Below are 19,772 nucleotides of genomic sequence, written 5' to 3' on the forward strand. Positions count from 1 at the left end.
GAGATACTGGCAATTGTGAGGCTTCTGTTGGCTCCAAATAGAAATTACTTATATAAATGTTCCTGTAGAATTTCTGCTTATGGACTAGAGACCTTAGGGGAAGGTAGAAAGGGTGTTGTCTTACTTTATGGGCCTTCTTGTTTGCCAATATACTTGAAGTTTCAATATTCAAAAGTCATTCATATAATCTCTTCTTTTATTGATGTGGTTTAAAAAAATTTCAGGTACCTACTTGCAAATGTTTCCCAAGAACATTTCCTTATATCTAGGGTGTGCCATTACTTTTGCCCTCTTTCTTTTTCCTTTTTGGATTATTTTAAAAACATAGTTGTTTTCAAAGGTAATGCATCTTTCAAAGGAAAGACTTCCAGAAGAACAGAGGTAGAGCCATGCTCAGGTTTCTTCACATGGTCAGCAGCAGGGCAAAGGAATGCCCTTTCTACTGTTTTATAATTGACAAAGACAGGAGAACTCTTGCATAAAGGAGGCCCTAATTGTATTCCTGGATGTCTTTGATTATGTCTTTCTTCTGGTGCAAATTGATATCAAATCACTAAGAACTTAAAACCATCCTCTACCTTTTGAGTGGTGGGAATGTGGGGCAGCAGGTGTACCACAGGAATAGGGCTAAGATTTTTTAAGAAATATTTTAGCAGTTTTTAATAAAAATTGTATATAAGATTATTTCCCCTCCCTCCCTCCCTCCCTCCCTCCCTCCTTCCTTCCTTCCTTCCTTCCTTCCTTCCTCCCTCCCTCCCTCCCTCCCTCCCTCTCTCCCTCCTTCCCTTCCTCCCTCCCTTCCTTCCTTCCTTCCTTTACTTTCTTTCTTGTCAGGGTTCATTTTGTTGCTCAGGCTGGATTGCTGTGATGTGATCATGGCTCACTGTGACCTGGAACTCCTGGGCTCAAGCAATCCTACTGCCTCGGCCTCCCAAAGTGCCGTGATTACAAGCGTGAGCCACTGCACCCGGCCTTCTCCATCTTCTGAATTGTTTCTTCCTTGAATTTGTCCTTTCCCTTTTGTACTTAGTGAGATTTGCCTTTCAGTTCAAGGATCTTTTTGCACTCTTTGTCCAGTTTTAGCTTAGTGACAATCATCCTGCTGGGGTGAATTCCCACAGGGACAGTTGTGCTATTAGCCTTCTCCCGCTGCATCCGTTCAATGTAGATCATATATTTCTTCCTCTAAACCTGGACTATTTTGCCAATTTGCTGGCCTTTGTAGTGTCCTTGGACAACCTGTACTTTATTATCCTTTTGGATGAACACGGATTGAACGTTTCTTTTCTGTCTTAGTTCTTTGGAAAGTGGGGAAGACATAATCTTCTTGTGAATGTGGGAAGGTGCATTGAAATGACTTTTCCAGTTCTTGGTCTGCTCACATATCACAAAGGGATTGGTTTTTGTTTTGGCTGCTGCTGCTTCAGTGATGGCCACAAAAGAGAAGAGAAGATGGAGTTTTCAGAGCATTTTCTCTAGCCAGAATCTCCTGGTCTGCTTGACTGTACAGGTGTTCCATTCCAGTCTGCACTCAGTCTATTGCCTGGCCTATTGAGTTTTTTTTTTTTCTTCTGAAAGTTTGTGTTTGTAATTTTCACACACTTGGAATCCTAGTTAGGCATTTAGCTGTACTCTTTTACACAAAGATTTGATGACATCTCTTTGTTTGTTTGTTTTTTGTTTTGTTTTGTGTTTTGAGACTGAGTCTCGCTCTGCCACCCAGGCTGGAGTACAGCGGCACAATCTCAGCTCACTGCAACCTCTGCCTCCTGGGTTCAAGCGATTCTCCTGCCTCAGTCTCCTGAGTAGCTGGGATTACAGGAATGTACCAGCACGTGAGGCTAATTTTTCTATTTTTAGTAGAGACGGGGTTTCACCATGTTGGCCAGGCTGGTCTCGAACTTCTGACCTCAAGTGATCCACACGCCTCAGCCTCCTGAAGTGCTGGATTACAGGCGTGAGTCACCACACTCAGCCCCACCCCATTTTTTTTATTGTTGTTTTGGTGGTTTTTTTTGTCGTTGTTCAAAGAGACGTGTTGAAAGAATGGACTCTGGAGTCAGATAAGTCAGACTTTGAGCTTATTACGCATGTGTTGACTTTTTCCACTTCTAAAATTAGTTATGTAACATCTCATCATAAGTTGTTTATAATAAGACCAATCACACAGGACCTGCTATGAAAATTCCATACTTGTAAAGTGCTACCTAGAGCCTGACACGTGGTTGGCACTCTATATGTATGAGTTTCTTTTAAATTTATTTGGGATATTTGAATGCCTATTTATTTTTGTGAAAGGGTTTATGTTTAAAAAATTTTAAAAATATACTTTCGTTCATGCGTCAAATATTGTTGTGCTCTTCTTTATGCCAGGTACAGGTTTAAGAGCTGAAAATATGTAGTAAATAAAACTTAGAATAGGCCAGGCACAGTGGCTTATGCCTGTAATCCCAGCACTTTGGAAGATTGAGGCAGGAGAATCACTTGAATCCAGGAGTTCAAGACTAGCCTGGGGAGTACAGTAAGACCCCATCTGCACAAAAAAACATTTATTTAAAAATTAGCCAGGTGTGGTGACTCATGTCTGTGGTCCCAGCTACTCAGGAGACTGAGGCAGGCGAATCACTTGAGCCCAGGAGGTTAAGGTGCAGTGAGCCATGGTCAAGCCACTGCACTCCAGCCTGGGTGAAAGGGAGACCCTGTCTCAAAACAAACAAACAAACAAACCCAAAAAACAAAATGAAAAAACTGAGACTATTTAAGAAATATTACTTTTATATAAGAATTTATATTCTTCTGGGGAAGACAAACAATGAACAATATAAATATGTGAAATATATAATATATCAAATGATGATAACAATTGTAGGAGAACAAGTTGTGCCAGGAACAGGTAACATTTGAGCAGAGACTTGAAGGAGCGGAGGGAGTGAACCATTTGAATACCTGATGGAAGAGATAATGGCAAGTACATTATCCTGAAGCAAAGAGGCAGGTGTGTCTGGGGTAGAGTAGGAGATGCAGCCAGAAAGATAGCAGAGGCCACGTCATGTGGCACCCTGGAGGCGGTCTAAGGACTTTGGGTGTTACTCTGAATGGAGGGGATTGAGCAGAGGAATGACAAGATCTGACTATGATTTAACCAGAAAGCAGTCTGACTCCTCTGTTGAGAAGATACTGCTAGAAGGACCAGGACAGAGGCAGGGAAGATCAATGAGGAGGTTACTGTAGTAATCCATATAAGTGATGGTGGTGACTTGAATCAGAGTTGTGGGTAGCAGAGGAAGCAGTCAGGAGGGGTTGTAATCTGGATATATTTTGCATAAAGGGGCTGAAGGATTTTTGTAGGGTGTGAGAAAAAGGCAAATAAAATTTTGAATGACTCTAAAGATTTTAGCTTAAGAAACTGGAGTGGTTGGTAAATGAAAGATTAAGACTGGGACATTGACATGTTTGGAAATGAGAATGGGGGACAGATCAGAAGTGTTCATTTAGATAAGTTTGAGATTAAAATGCTTATTAGACCAAGAAGAGAAAATGTTCATTAGGGTTTTAAGCCATGTAGGCAGACTGTGGATACCAGAAGATGAGTATATGTAGACAAGAGACTAAGTCCTGGGACCCACTAGCACTAGCATTAGGATGAAGAAAAGCTGGAGATGAGGAAGAACTATCTGACTTGCCAATGTATTGCTCATAATAAAATGTAATTTGGGGAATACATTTTGAGGAAATCTATCTTTCACCTCACTTCCCAATTCAAACTTTTAGAGAGTGAGATGTTTGCTTCCTTGAAATAACAAATATTGCATATCTATTGGTTAAGAAGCTTAGAACTCCAGAAAACTTCACAAAACTTCAGGAGATTTCTATGGAAAGTAGACCAAAAAATTATCTACATACCAGAGACACTAAAGTCTCTAAAAAAAAAACCCCAAGCCTTGAACAAGGATTAGTAAATTTAGAAATGGCTTACAAATACATCTAAAGTAGAAAAGTGGGATAATGAACATTGAGAGGTGATGGCCAGTGTTTTCAGTGAGCAGAGCCACGTAAGTCATTTAGAAATGGCTTATGTTGGCCAGGCTGGTCTCAAACTCCTGACCTCAAGTGATCTGCCCACCTTGGCCTCCCGAAGTGCTGGGATTACAGGCTTGAGCCACCGTGTCTGGCCCTCCAGCTCTTATATAAGAAAGAAATCAATGACTATTTATTTGAGCCATTGTTGTTTTCACCTTCACTACGGAGGCCAGACTTGAATCCCATGGCCCTTCTAATAGAGGCCAGTGTGCTAAAGTACAGCAGCAGTTGTTCTCTATTATCTGTTGATAGAGAAAATACATAATAACAATAAGGTATTATAAATGCAAGAAGGTTTTAAGTAAATTTTTATTTAATTAATCACAGCTACATACACTTGAAAAATAATAGTGCTTACACAGATGAGATGTATTGCTTGTTCACTCTACTGATGTGTGAACTGGTATGTGGATTTAAGAACTCTTTGCCAAACCCCTTCTCTAAACTACTTTTTGAAGTCCATGGACTCAGGACTTAGAGTTAAAAATGAGGTTAAGCAGTATGGGAGCCAGCTCTGAAAGTCTTATGCAAATAAAACCTGAAATGCCAGTTCAACCATGAAGCTGTTGACTTCAATTAGGTAAGTGAGGAGAGCAAAGGCCCAGAGAGTCCACTATCTGTAGTGGACATTGTGGTCATTTCCCCAACAGCACTTTGCTACTTTCCTGCTGCTTAACAGCCATTCCATTTGGGTTACTGTACTGGGTTGGATAGTTTCTCCTCTCAAATTCTTATTCACTCAGAACCTGTGAATGTGACCTTGTTTGGAAATAGGGTCTTTGAAGATGTGATCAAGTTAAGATGAAGTCATGCTGGATTAGAGTGGGCCCTAATTGAATCACAAGAAGAGGGAAATTTAGGCAGAGACACAGAATAAAGGCACCATGTAAAGACAGAGGCAGAGATTGGAATTGTTATGTATCGAGCCAAGGAACACCAAGGATTACTGTCAACAACCAGAAGCTAGAAGAGATGAGGAGGGATTCTTCCCTGAGCTTTCACAGGGAGCATGGCCCAGCCAATACCTAGATTTTGGACTTCAAGGGCTATAGAATAATGAGAGTAAATGTCTATTGTTTTAAGCTACTCAGTGTGTGGTACTTTGTTACGGCAGCTCTATGGAACCAATACAGTGTGATTGATCCTGCCCTCAGCTGAAGGCTTGTATGACTGTGAACACGTCTAACAACCAGTACACTATCCACCCAAACAGAAGAGGTGTCTGCTACATTGCTGGAACAGGGTCCAAATGAATGCTTGCTTTGCAGGTATTAACTTTTTAACCGCTGGGTAATAGAGAAGTCAGGGGCATTCAAGGCTGGGATGCTGGTACAGTGAACACTTTAGCGGAGGGAGAGGGGAACTTAGAATATTGGCTACTTATCCTCCGGTATAGAAGGATTTCAATATTTTGTATACCTATGGGGTTATATCAGTGTGTGCCAGGTACATGCTGAAGTTGGTTCCTACCAATATATCTTTCCTTCTTGCCACTACAAATGACTCAAGAATTACCCAAATTGGGCCTATCAGAATGAAGCTCAGACTTTGATGTTTTTTTTGGCTAAAGGAGAACATGCCTTCTTTTGGGAGATATAAATGAGAAATAACATGACCCCGGTTGCTGCTAGCTAAAGCTTTGCAACCTGGAAAGAAAGTAGCTTAAGGGCAGACCCAAAAATCAAAGAATGAAAGAACTGAGAGAGTGGCAGCCAAATGGAACTGGAACTGATCATTTGCACCTAAGTCTTCCATCTTCTGGACTATTACTTATATGAGCCCATAAATTCTCTTTATTATTTATGCAAATTTGAGTTGGATTTCCTGTTGTTTATAACTAGAAGTATCCTAACTAATACAGTCCTTGTGATTTTCTTGGTAGATATTTATTGCGTCCTTCTCTTTGAAACATTTTATTTTGATGTCTGCTACTGTGATTATTTTAAAATTACCTTTTACCTTTGTGTTCTATTAATAAATACGTGAGATACCAGCCATGCATTAAGCAAATAGGACTTTGCTGAAAGACTACAATAAGCCAACTGTATACTAAATCCTTAGACTGCAACTCAAAAGCAAACACACACACACACACACACACACACACACACACACACCCCTGCAATTTCCCCCACTGAACTCCCTGCCATGTATAATAAAAGCTAGTTTGCATTATAGATGCAATAGATGGGCAGAATGGTACAAATGAATGGAAGGGGATCTGTAATCTACGGGGATAATAGAAAAATAAAGGAAGGTATTAATTTAAAGAAATGTGGTTTTGTGAGTGAAATTTTCTTCTATAACAACTTCAAAAATAAATCAAATGGTAGTGCAAAGGCCAATTTAAATACAGAGGCTAGCAAAGGAATGGAGATGGAGAGAGATGAATAGAGGTGGCCAGGGGAAAATCATGAAGTTTAAACTCTTTTTTCTGTATCTCAGCCTTCAAAATAAATCTTTCTTTTGCAGTTCTGGGGGCCATTTCAAAAACAGGGTTAAGGAAGGGCAGAGACAAAGTACCAGTGTTCTCTGTGCCTCACTAAAAATGAAAAATTTGAGTTGACTCAACTGATTTAAGTTATCTTGAACTACTGTTCATGCATTTGCATACTGAATTTGCAGCTTCTGCTTTGTACTCCTAATGGCAGCTGCTGTCTATACATTGTTAACAATAAATATTTAAAAATGTAATTCCAGATTTAGCCAGCATTCCATGTACTTTCAACTGATTTTGAAATTAGTATATTGCTTTCAATAATAAGGAAAAATGATTTTAGAAAGAAAACTGTAAAAATGATAAACTATCTTTTCCCAGTATGCAATTCATATTAAATTGATGGTGTCTGAAGAATACCAAACTGAGATTTGATCAATACATGCAGTACCACACATTTCTTATTTTAGTTGCTAATTAGTATTCAGGTGTGCAGTGGAATACATAAAATTAAATGCTAATGCTGCTTCATTTGTGATTTAACATGTACAAGTTACTATATGCTACATTACCCTGTCTATGCACATGTATAATAGTTGTTTTTTTCTTTGCAATCATAATATCTTCATGTAGTTATTTTATTCAATCTTCTAAGGCCATGATATGAATAAATCTTTTTGGTTTAAAAAATCATTACCTTCTGTAGTTTACAAATGAAAAAAAATATCTGAGAGTCATTTTTAAAAGGCTTCAATTGAGGACTTAGTTTAATTGACCCAACAGCAAGGAAATTTTAGTTTTTCTCTCTACTTTGTTTCACTTAATTTGTGATTAACAGCTACATAAAATTGTGAGCCACCTAATGGAAGTAGTTTTATAAATATTGCATGCCATTTTATGTTCTTCACTCTGTACTTCCCTTATAAAGTATTTTTATGTTAAAAATTTTCAGAGTTAATGTGTGAGGAAGTAACTAGCTACTTTAGTTAGTTAGATTTCTCTTCCCTGAAGAAAATTACTATAATGGTTACTTTTGCTAAAATGCAATTACTGTCACTGTAACAATCAATCATATTTTTATATAAGAAACTTTAACAACTTTTGAATGCACTAAGAAAAGTAAATGAAAAAGACTCTGTGAAATAAGACTAGACACCCAAACCACCCCCTGCGACCCGACATTTGACAAGAAAAAAAATCTTAGCTACCTCTTTTGCAATACATTTTATTGCCTTATCTAAGATCACTGTGAAAGTTAAACTGTAGTAGTAAGCATGTTTCTCAGAGCATCATTGAAAAATGCTGTGTATATTCAACAACTATTAGCTATTATTGTTTCTGGTGCACACAGTTTAATCCCAGCCCAACGGAATCTGTAGTCCTCCAGTTTCACAAATTAAACCAAAAGACACCATTTGAAAAGGTTTAACATTTGTTATACCCCTATAGATGAAAACATCTCTACATGAAAAATAGAGCTTAGGAAATATGAACTGTATTAGCTCTCAGCTTTAATAAAGGGATCACCAGTTGAGGTCAGCAGAAATTATTTGTCTCAAAATATTGTGCAGTCACGTACCTTACAGACAGTATCTCCCCCCCAAAAGCATCTATAATAAATATACTAATTATGAAGACAGAATATTAAATATATTATGAGATTACTGCTACTCAAAGCACTCTATTTCTCATAAAGTATTAGGAATATGGAAATAGATGACTTGATCCATACTGTTATTTAATAACATGTGTATTGACATGATGAATACTTTCATAAGTGACATTAATCAAAATATATCAAAGAATAATATATTATGATTAAAATACATTATTTTATGAGCTGTTGCACCGAACACAAAATTAATGCCTAGTAGCACAGGCAAACATAGCTCTGTTCTCTCTTCTAATTCATTGCTGCCCCAATCTCTACCCCTATGTCTGTTTCTTCTCATTTTCCCTAGTATATTTAATGGTAACTGTATCCAACTAATTTCTCCTAAACTAGACGCATGAGAAATATTTTCATTCCTTCTTCTTCCTTAGCTCTTTCATTCAATCCATTACTTAATTTCCATTCTAATTGGAGAAGTCTCTGTAGGCTTCCATTGTCTTCCTTTAGGCCCCTTGTCTACAACCTTCTGTAAGCCTTCTCTACAACCTATAAGGTCTCAGTGTTACCAGTCTCTCTCATTTGTCACAACCCTTTTCCTTGCTTCCAGAGTTATCTTTCCAAACTCCTTGGCATGACATACTGTTCTCATCCCATTCTGTCTGATCTCACCCCTATCAGCTTCTTGGGCACTCCTACCTACTGTCCCCTGTCCTACCAGTGACCTAGTTAGTCCAAAGAGCTCTATAGTAGTGGATGCTGCTTTTTCTTCCTGGAATACCCTTTTCTAGGCTTCTGATTAGAAAATTGCTATTTTTTCCATAAATCTCATCTAAAAAGCCTTCTCTGACACCCTCAGGAAAATGAGATGTTTTTTCTTCTGTGCTGTAATAGTTGTTTGGACATAAGTGGCTTATAGCACTTTCTGTGTTTCTTGAATTTTCCTCCACCACTCTGTGAGCTTATCCAGGGCAAGGACCTGTATTACTCTTTTTAGTATTCCTAGTTCTTAGCTCAGTGTATGACATAAGATAGCCCCTCCATACAGAGTGAAGGAAGGAGTGAATGATAAATCCTTTAGTACTTTTAGTTGTGAAATGGTTTCAGTACTTTATTACTTCTGGATTCACATTCTGTCTGGAAAAAAAATCATTAAGAAAAATAGTCATTTAAAGTCATGCTGTAAAAGTTAGTTTTTACCAATTTACCTAAAAGTAAAATCCATTACAATTAGAGGCCATTCTTCACTGTTAGAAGCCTCTCCATTCACATAAACACACACACGTATAAGATTATGAGAAAATTCATATAAAAATATGAGTTGTGAATGACCAATGTGTAACAGCTGTATGCATGATTATTTGTTAATAAAAAAATCCCAAACAAAAGCAAACCACTACAAGATATCACTTGGACATTAGATTTCTTTTATTTCCCTCAACGCTAAAGCTGGCTATAAAGAGTTCATCTGGTGGCAATTTTTTGAATGTATTTTAAATTGGTATAGTAGTAGACGGAGCTATCTATAGAAAATTGCATTTGGTTCTATTGCCAGTGTGTGTTTCTCTCCTTATATTCCATCTGTTATCAGAAAACTAATAAAGGTGCTTCTTTATGCCACTGCCGTGCTTTCTAGAAAAGGGAAAATAACAACGTAAGTGTCAACATCCTCCCTCTCTCAATTAAAGGAGGCCTTACAATTATTTCCCTTAAAGTACATTTGAATCAGATACCAGTCATTTTAATTTCACCAGAACCCTCATGTTCTTTAAGGAGTTGCTCTTCCCTCATGCCGGGGGTTTTGGTGGAAACGTCAGTCTCAGTGAAGGGCCAGCTTGTGGCTGTAGCAATGGGCAGAAGACCCAAGCCTGTCTGATCATGGTATCTCTTCCTTCTGCCTACAGTGTTTGATGCAAGTGGTGGGCGCATGACCGAGACAGGACAACTTAGAGTCCTTTTGTGAGGAATGTCAGTGTGTGCATGTGTTGGAAGAGAAATGGCTTATTTATTTTTTGCATTTCAAGATGTAAAGATGCACACTTGGGAATACGGGCGCTTAGGTTTTCCTCCATGTGAAGAGAGTCCATTTGACATAGGAAAATGTGAACCTTACACACACTGATAAGCAGAGGCTAGCATAGTTGGGATACTGCCTAACCCTAATGATACAATTTGTACTCCTGAACTGAGGCTATGCCTGAAGCAAGAGTCATCCTTGAATTTCCAGGCATTTGGGCCAATAAATTTTCTCCTCTTTGCTTAAGCAAGTTTGAGTTGGAGTTATATCACTTGTAGCCAAAATAGTATACATCAGAGAGGAATTATGCTGAGAAAAAACAAGTGTTAAGAATCCTTAAGTGGCCTGATGTGGTGGTTCACGCCTGTAATCCCAGCACTTTGGGAGGCCGAGGCGGGCGGATCATGAGGTCAGGAGTTCAAGACCATCCTGGCCAACATGGTGAAACCCCGTCTCTACTAAAAATACAAAAATTAGCTGGGCATGGTGGCACGTGCCTGTAATACCAGCTACTCGGGAGGCTGAGGCAGGAGAATTGCTTGAACTGGGGCCCAGGAGGCGAAAGTTGCAGCAAGCTGAGATCACACCACTGCACTCTAGCCTGGGCTACAGAGCAAGACTCTGTCTGAAAAAAAAAAAAAAAAAAAAAAGATTCCTTAAGCATGACATTTAATGTTAAATGAAAAGTACTCATAATCTGTCACCAACCCCTAAAAGGAATAACTCCCAGATGTGACAATAAAGAGAAGCAGGGGAAAAGCTTCTGGACACGAACTCTCTGATCTCTCTCAGTATTTCCCATACTACAGCACTTGAAAATTCTAGTGAATCATTTTACTTAATATATTCCTCTTTCAAATACTACAATACTACTTTTAATGGATTCATAGTAAGAGTTCTAACAGAGTATGCTGGCTTTGGACCATGTCAATTTCCTCAAATTCCCTTCCTATGTGGTTTCAGGTTAGGGTTGGCCATGATAATTATTTGGGCAGGGTTTGGAAGTAGAGGGGAGACATTTTTAGGTTTTGAAGATTGCTGTCAGGCAGGTGCAGTTGCAGTTTGTGTGCGGTGTCACAGATTTGCTGCTGGCAAGGGGCAGCTGCTGGGCCCACAGCTGCTACAGCTCTCATTAGACTCCTTCGGATTCTGAGAGTCCTGGGCACATACAGCTCTATACTAAAGGATGCTGGCCTATCCCACAAGTCACCCAGTCATTGGAACTTGAGGTAATAAGTGATTTGGTGAATGTTTAGTTTCTCCTAAAAGATTCCCGTTTGTCCTTGGTCTCTCCTACATTAAGATGGGTATTAAACCCATCTCCTCCTCCTGACTGCTGGCCCTCGGGCTCAGCACCAGACCTAGAGGCAACAGACATCCTCAACTGTGTAAGGGCTAATTGCTCTAATAAATGAATTCCTTATTCTCTATCACTTATATTAGTCCTGCTTACCTGATTGAACCCTAACTCATACCCATGGTGGTCTATTTTTCATTATTCATTTCTGAAACCATATAAGATTTTATCTATTACTGGAAAGCAAAATTGATGAGGTTGAAATAATTAAGGCTTTCTACTCAGGCTGATTAGTCTTTACATTCCACCTTTGCTACCTATCTGTGTGGCTTTGGCCAAATTATTTAATCAATTGTTGCCTTAGTTTCTTCAGCTGCAAAATAAGGAAGAGTGTATGTCTAGCAGTGGGATTGCTATTAGGGCTCACAAGGAAATAAACATTTGTTTTGCCACTAGGTTATTGTTCATTACTGCAGCCTCAGTTATCTAGCACAAAATTGCTACATTGTACCTACTCTTTAATATTTTCTAAAATGATGCATAAATGAGTATGTGCTTAATGCATGTTAATCTTCTCATTTATTTAAGGAGTTGTGATAAATTATTGTTCAGACAACATTTAGTCTCTTCTCCCTCAAAAACCTCCATAAAAGAGGTACATTTTCCTATCCCACTGATGTGGATCTTGACCATGTACCTTGCCTTTGCCAATAGGATGTTAGAGAATATGATGTGAGTGAAGTTTTGGCATATGCTTCCACACTAGGATTATTTTTATTTCTCTTCTGGCTCCACCAAGGTAAGTATACACCCCAGGTAGTCATACCCCTTCAGCAGTGAAGCAGAGTAGTCCTGGTCCAGTCTGAAGCAAAGACACTTCAGCTAACCCATAGAGACATGACAAATAATCAATGCTTATATATTTTTTTGATTTGAGTGTTGGGGCAGTTTGTTAAGGAGAAATAGCTATCTGTTACAAAAGGGTTTAATTGTAAAGATAAAATCCATACCTATAGACTTAGCATGAAAAAGAAATCTTGAAACTCAGCTGAGCCTATGTATCATTATAAAATAGAGAGATATATTTGAACAATAGTTTGAGACTATCTTTGACCAGATTAATCCTCCACTAATGTAATCTATATGGGCCAATTATGGTCCTTGTCCTAGGATAGCTGTAACAGTCATTCAAAGAGCATAAAACTTGGTAGCTATCCTCAAAGAGTACATGAATATATCCTCAAGAAAAATGAGTCTCTTATTTTAAAAAAGTAGTACCTTATCCAAGAGCCCTACAATAGGCTTATTATAAATAGGTTCATTATGTTGCTTTTCATTTGGACATGGAGAAAGAATTCTGCAATACTTCGAGAATGTGACCTTGAAGAAGAAACTCGACTTTGTTTCCTCATCTATAGGTTGAGGATAATAACAGTTACCACCCAATGGAGTTGTGAACCTTAAAAAGCGTGCGTGTAAAGCTCTTAGCACACTGTCTGGCTCATAGTAAGCAGTCAATAGAAGTTGGCCCTTGTGGTGGTGGTTACACTTGTGAGTGACAATATGCTTAGCCAAGAGACCTGGCTAATTCTGCCACTCTAAGCCATAATACAGCAATAGAGCATTCTAGCCTGGCTCTGAGGTAGAACAGGCAGTGTAACAGCAAGAAAAATTCAGTCACAGGGGAAAATCTAAGAGATCAACAACTTTGTCCTTCCAAAAGGAAAAATAAAGTAGATTGTAGCTTTTTTTAAACAACAATTCTTGTGGAATCTGTTAGATCAGATTTCAGATTTTCTTTCCTTAGGCTAAGGGCCAAATACTTTCAGTTATTTTTGTTGTTCATCTATGAATCATCTGCACATTTTTAACATTTCCCATTTTATTTTGTGAAGACAATAGATCCAAGAAGGTCTGACCTGAAGCAACCACAGTGGAACAATACTGGTCTGGCATAGAGTACATATTTTACTATTTTATTATTTGGTTTTATTCTGTCTCACAATCCTTGTCATTTTCCAGTGTATCTTTCTCCATTCTAAACCATGCCAATGGTTTGGTTGATGAGATTGACACTATTCTCAGTCATGGACTGGGCCTTTATTGCATTATTGATATCTCATCTTTGTGGCCCCCATGATTAGTTCAGAGTTAGGCATGTGACCCAACCTGGACCAAGGAGATCCTGAACCAAAGATTTGTCTTTGACTTTTGAAGTCTTTCTTTTCTTGGTTGGTGTGTTACAAAGACATCAGGCTTGCAGCTGCTGCAGATGAAGCCACTAGGGGCAAATATATGGCGTTGAAGGATAAACTCAACACCAAGGAAGGTAAAATGTAGAAAATACAGATAAACTGGCTCATTGGTAAAATCAATGAAGCTGTTAAATCCAGCCTTCCCGAAGAAATTCAACTCCTTAAGCCTTACACATTTCTTTTATTATTTAAGGCAGTTTGAGTTGGGTTTTCTGTCATCTGCAACATAAAGAGTGATGTACTAACATGCCACACCCTTGTTTATATGCCTAAACCTGAGGTGATCAATAATGGTGATAAGAATCTTTTTGGGGGGATGGTAAATGAAAGTCCTGCTTCTGGCTGTCCATTTTTCACTCTTTCTTTTCCTTCCTTTTGACTTAGGCTATGTAGCAGAATAGGAATCCCTTAATTATATTTTCGAAACTCTTTCTTAAGAAAATGTGGTGTTAGATGCAAGATGAAAAAAGCAGGACAAAAAATCTACATACATACATACTCCCAAATATAATACAAATATAGTTCTATAGAGAATACAGTGTCAACTATGTGGACACACAAAGGAAAACATTATCTTTATGATAAAAAATAATAAACATTTATTAAACAAATGCCTTCCTACCATAGATTTATTAAAATAGGATGTTGTCCTTCTTAGGCATGAAACACTCCTTATCTAGATAGTCCTTGTGACACATGTTACACTCATTTGTCACACAATCATTTCACTTAACAACTAGATTGTGATCAAACATTACAGCACATTAATTCCCTAGTGAGACAAGTTAGAATATAGTATGCCCTGCTGTTTTGTCACATTTCCTTCTTTTTATTGTAACTTTCTTTTAACATCACCAAATTTGGTGCTTTTTATCAAAATGATTGACTTCTTAATTGGAAGATTTGTTTGATGGTTAGGCTCCATATCTTGAATCAGAGAGCTTTGCTTAAGATTTACAAGTGCCTGTGAGTGGTATTGTCTCCACTGGCCTTACATAACACACATATTAGGTACAATGTTTCCTATTCCTGAAGCTGTAGTTAAAAAACAAAGGGAAAGTGAAAGAAAAACTTTCCAGTCTTGAAGGTAAATGTAAAATGTCTTATTGATTTTCTATGCACTAAGCATTATAAGTTTTATTGTTCTTATCGTGATATACACCTTTAAAATAGTTAATTGTCTTTCTGACAAAGCAAAAGAAATGAGTTATTCCAAGTGGAGGGTTAATAAGGCTGACATTAACAAGCATTTCAAAATATCATTGACATGTTTGGTTTGTAAACTCCATGACTAATTTTGTTGTTTTTAACTGTTTTGAGCGTATGTTTATACCTCCAGGAATATGGAAGTGATGGAAATGCTACAGGGGAGAAAAAGTAACAAAATAGTATAATGCATATATCTTCCCAATAAGTGACATAATAGCTAGAGTGTTTTCTAAAATTCGAGCTATTTTTAGTGTCTTTGACCATGCATGGCTTGTTAGGGGTATGCCTCTTACTCTGCAGGTGGGGGTGGGGAGGGCATTGTGATAGAAGGATGGCAAGAGGAGGGGTAAAGAGTGGGGAATTTGCTCTGGGTTGGTTCAACAAGGAGGTGAGGATTCTGTAGCTTTCTCAAAGATGACTTTTAAAACATTGATGATACAATGGAGCCACTGTTATAACATGAGTATCAGACATGAAATTTACATTCATAACTTAAGGTTTTTTCCTGCATTTTAGTGAGAGAAACTCAAGGTCACTATTTGAATTGAAGTATACATCTAATCCATAGTAAAATGAAACAATTAACTGCAGGATGACACATTATTTTGATTCAACATGGATGTTAAGTCATGTATCTTGGCACATTGAATCCTAGCAAATGAGCATTTCTTTTTCTATGAAGATATTTGTAGTAATATACTCAATTATAGATAAGATGCTAGACAATTTTTTTTTTAAATTTCTTCTTCCTTGCCAAAGATTCACAGCAGAAGCTCAATAGATGCTGTGTGCATGAAGAATGCTTATTGAATACCCACTGAATTTACTATGGTATTTGAAACAGTATATGTTTACCAAGGTTAGATTTGGTTCTTTCCTGATATAAGTATTTTATTCCACTTGTTCTGAGCTTATATTATGTAAAACACACACACACACACACACACACACACAACCACACACATCTTTACGTAGTTTATATATCTACAGGCAACATTTTACATATGGCTTTTTTTCCCCACTCAGTGTTAGGTTTAACAGTTGTTTTTAGATGTTATTAACAGACAAATTAAAAATTCAAAAATTTAACTGTGGTTGGTGTTGGAGAATAGTTTTAATATATGTGCATTTAAAGTAATTATCAAGCATTAAAATCATCTTGAAAAATATGAAATCTATCATTATTTTCCACAAATTTGAAACATTGCCAGAACTTTAGCTCATTTTCTATATTCACAATTAAATATGTTTAAGACTTCTAAGGGTGCCTGGACAGATTTTATACTAGTAACTTTTCATGGGCCTTTAAGATTGCAAAGTCTTTTTATTTTTCCTTTTTTTTTTTTTTTTTTGAAGAGATGGGGATCTCATTATTTTTATTTATTTATTTTTTTTGCCAGGGCTGGAGTACAGTGCTGTGATCATAGCTCATTTGCAGCCTCAAACTCTTGGGCTCAAGAAATCCACCTGCCTCAGCCTCCTGAGTAGCTGGGACTGCAGGCGTGCACAACCATGCCCAGCTAATTAAACAAAGAAATGATTTAGAGGTGGAAGCTTACTGTATTTCCCAGGCTGGTCTTGAACTCCTGGCCTCAAGCGATCCTCCCACCTCAGCCTCTCAGAGTCCTGAGACTGATAGTATGTTATTGTATAATTTAATAGTATATTATATAATTATAGAACATAGATTCTGGGACCCTAACCCTAACTTTGTTTAGGATATTTAACCTCTCTTCCTCAGTTTCCTCATCTGTACAATGGGAATAATTGTATACTTGATTATAAGGTTGTTCCCAGGATTAAACTAATGAATGCAAACCACTTACAAATGTATATGGCATAGAGGAGGCTTGATAAATGTTAGCAATTTTTATTATTGTTGGTGATTTTTTTTACCTTCTCAATGGTTGATTTAAAATGATCCTAATTAATGATATTACTTTATTGTGTTTTCAAATCACAATATGTCACAGCAAATAGACATTAAGAGTCTCAAGCCATATATTATTCCATTTAAATGAAAATTTCAGAATATCTAATCAATACTTTCAATAACATTTTCTATTGCCTTATGTAAAGAAGACAATTAATTAGTTAAGATGAAATTTCCTTCATCGATGTCACTAATATTCTGATGAACTCAAAATGAAGTATTTAATATACATGTTACAGAAAGCATATAATTCTAACATAATAACTTTCTCATTCCTAGGGTGCTTGTGATGTTTAATTAGTTAACATTTGGAAAGTGCTTTGTGGATTAAAAGTGCTACATAAGTGCTAAATCTTCATTGTTAGTAACAAAAGATCAAGTTTGAAAGAGCACATCAAGCATATTGTACAAAAATTGTATTTTATTGTAATGTTTTCTCTTCAATTTTGTTGAAAACTGCCATTAACGTTTATTCTCCTAAGAGATAAAAGCAGAGCACTCTTTTTTTTTTTTTTTCCAGACAGAGTCTCTCTCTGTCACCCAGGCTGGAGTGCAGTGGTGCGATCTTCACTCACTGCAACCTCTGCTTCCTGGGTCCAAGCAATTCTCCTGCCTCAGCCACCCGAGTAGCTGGGATTACAGGCACGTGCCACCACACCCAGCTAATTTTTGTACTTTTAGTAGAGACGGGGTTTCACCATGTTGGCCAGGCTGGTCTAGAACTCCTGACCTCAGGTGATCCTCCCTTCTTGGCCTCCCAAAGTGCTGGGATTACAGGTGTGAGCCACCACTCCTGGCCAAAAGCAGATTACTCTCACTGGAAATCTCAGTGCAGTTAACCCAGTGAGAAATGATGGAACTTTGCTTAAGCCACCTAAAACAAATTCCTTCATTTTCATTATCAGCGAAGTAAAGATATTCATACTCAACCCCAACCTACTTAATGCAGACACTGAAAATAAATACTGCTGTAAAGTAATGGTATCTTTGAGCTCTTTACAGGATGGTACTATTAAATACATATTTGTAACTGTTACGATTATTGCTCAGTGGCACCACATTCCCAGTGTATTGGGTACAGGGTGGTGAAGCAGAGAGCATCTCTGCCTCAGCACTGATTGCAGGGCTAGGCAATCCTCTTGCCATCATCCTTTATTCTCCCAGAAATAAGAAAAGTAGAAGAGCACAGCAAGCTGGAGAATCCCTTAGAGACCATCGAGCCCAACCTTTCAGTCCTCAGACACGAGTAAAATCCATCTTGGAAAGAAAACCGTAATTGTATGCTGTAAGTGGGTGAACTGTATGGTATGCAGATGACATTGCAATATAACTTAGAAAAAATTCTGCATAACCTGTGTATGTGTGTGTGTGTGTGTGTGTGTATGTGTGTGTGTAAATGCCTGCTGCCTTGGCCATTCCCTAAACTGGGTGTCAGACTTACTTCACCAACCCTGTTCTCATTCCATCTGTGGTCTTTGATGGATTGTGGAATGCAGTGATGTTGGTCAGATAAGAATCCCAAATGATCTCTTCTTTCTGAAGAGCTAATGGCAGACAATAATGAGAAGTTATTTAGGTTTTTTTCTTTTTCAGATGGCATTAACTTTTCAGGGGTTCTGAGGAGGTCTTATTGACTCATTAGTCTGTCATTTTCACATTTTTTCCCAACCCAATTTCTTACTCAGTCTCCAGCTGTTGATTTCTGACATCACACCCTGGAGGTCCATTCCTTTAGCTCAATGGTTCTCAACTGGAGATTCTTTACGGGACATTTGGAAATGAAAGGAAACATTTTGGATTACTACAGTCAGTTGGGGTGGGGCACAGGGACAATGAAGACTATCTTGCATGAGCTGTCAGTTATGTTGCATGTGGTGAGAGGTACTGATAGTCTAGCTTAAGGCTTTGGTTTCTTTTAACATGTAAATACCAGAGTTGTCATTGTCACTCAGAATTTACCCTAAGTTTCAGATTGTTTCCTTACAACTAGTTTTGATATGTAGACTGGTAAGAGGTGGTGAAAAGAGCACATATATCTGAATTTCCCAGAGATGACGTTCTTATGGAGGCAAAGAAGATGGGAAGGGAAGAATCTGTGGCAGGCACTGCTGGTTGGCCAAACCATAGCAATTTCCAATCCCCCTTCTCTCTTGTCTCCTTTCACTAGGAAGGCTGGAAAAGACAATGTACTGCCTCAGCTTTCCTTTTAGATGGGTGGCCATGTAACAGCATGCTGACCAATGATGCATAAGTAATAGCCTGCTTGGGGTGGGAATAGAGATTTCTGGTAAAGTACTGCTTTCCTGATAAAAGGAATGGCTGGTGTTGTCCCTTTCCTTTCTTCCTGCCCTGACTGTGGATGTGATGTTCAGAGCCACCATTCAAACATAGGATAAAAATCATGCAGAGGAAAAGCCAATACATTGAGTATGGTGAAAGGGCAGAATAGAAAGCGCCTGGGTCCCCAGGCATACTTGAGCAGCTGAGCTAATCCTGGCAACTACTACCCTTAATCTTGCTATGTAAGAAAAAGAAACTCTATTCATTTGAAACATGTAGCTAGTCTTTCTATTTCTTGAAGCTGAACACATTCCTAACAATACAGAATTGGAGGAAGAAACTGTATATAGGCATAATTTTGCATATATCTACACTTGGTCCTCCTTCCAGAATATTTTGTCAATCAAGGTCACCCTACTCAGCCCCCTGAAAAGTAGCCAAACCTGACAAGGTTCTCATTAAACTAATTTCAACATTTATTGGGGGTCTACTACTTGAAAGACAATATAGCAAACATAAAAATCATAAGGTATAGTCCCTATCTCAGTGAGCTTTAATTTTGAGACAAGTAAGAGAGACAAATAATTTTACTAAATTATTTTGATCCAATCTACATTAGAACCCTTAATATCATCAATTTGAAAAACAGAGAACA

General features: G+C 38.0%; 1 pseudogene; it reads right to left on the reverse strand.

Moving 5' to 3' along the window:
- Window positions 1–835: 835 nt before the first annotated feature.
- On the reverse strand, window positions 836–10,055 carry LOC129397352 (large ribosomal subunit protein uL24-like; annotated as a pseudogene).
- Between the last annotated feature and the right edge of the window lie 9,717 nt (window positions 10,056–19,772).

The sequence above is a fragment of the Pan paniscus genome, chromosome 13 (genome assembly GCF_029289425.2).
Source record: "Pan paniscus chromosome 13, NHGRI_mPanPan1-v2.0_pri, whole genome shotgun sequence".
NCBI classification, from domain to species: Eukaryota; Metazoa; Chordata; class Mammalia; order Primates; family Hominidae; genus Pan; species Pan paniscus.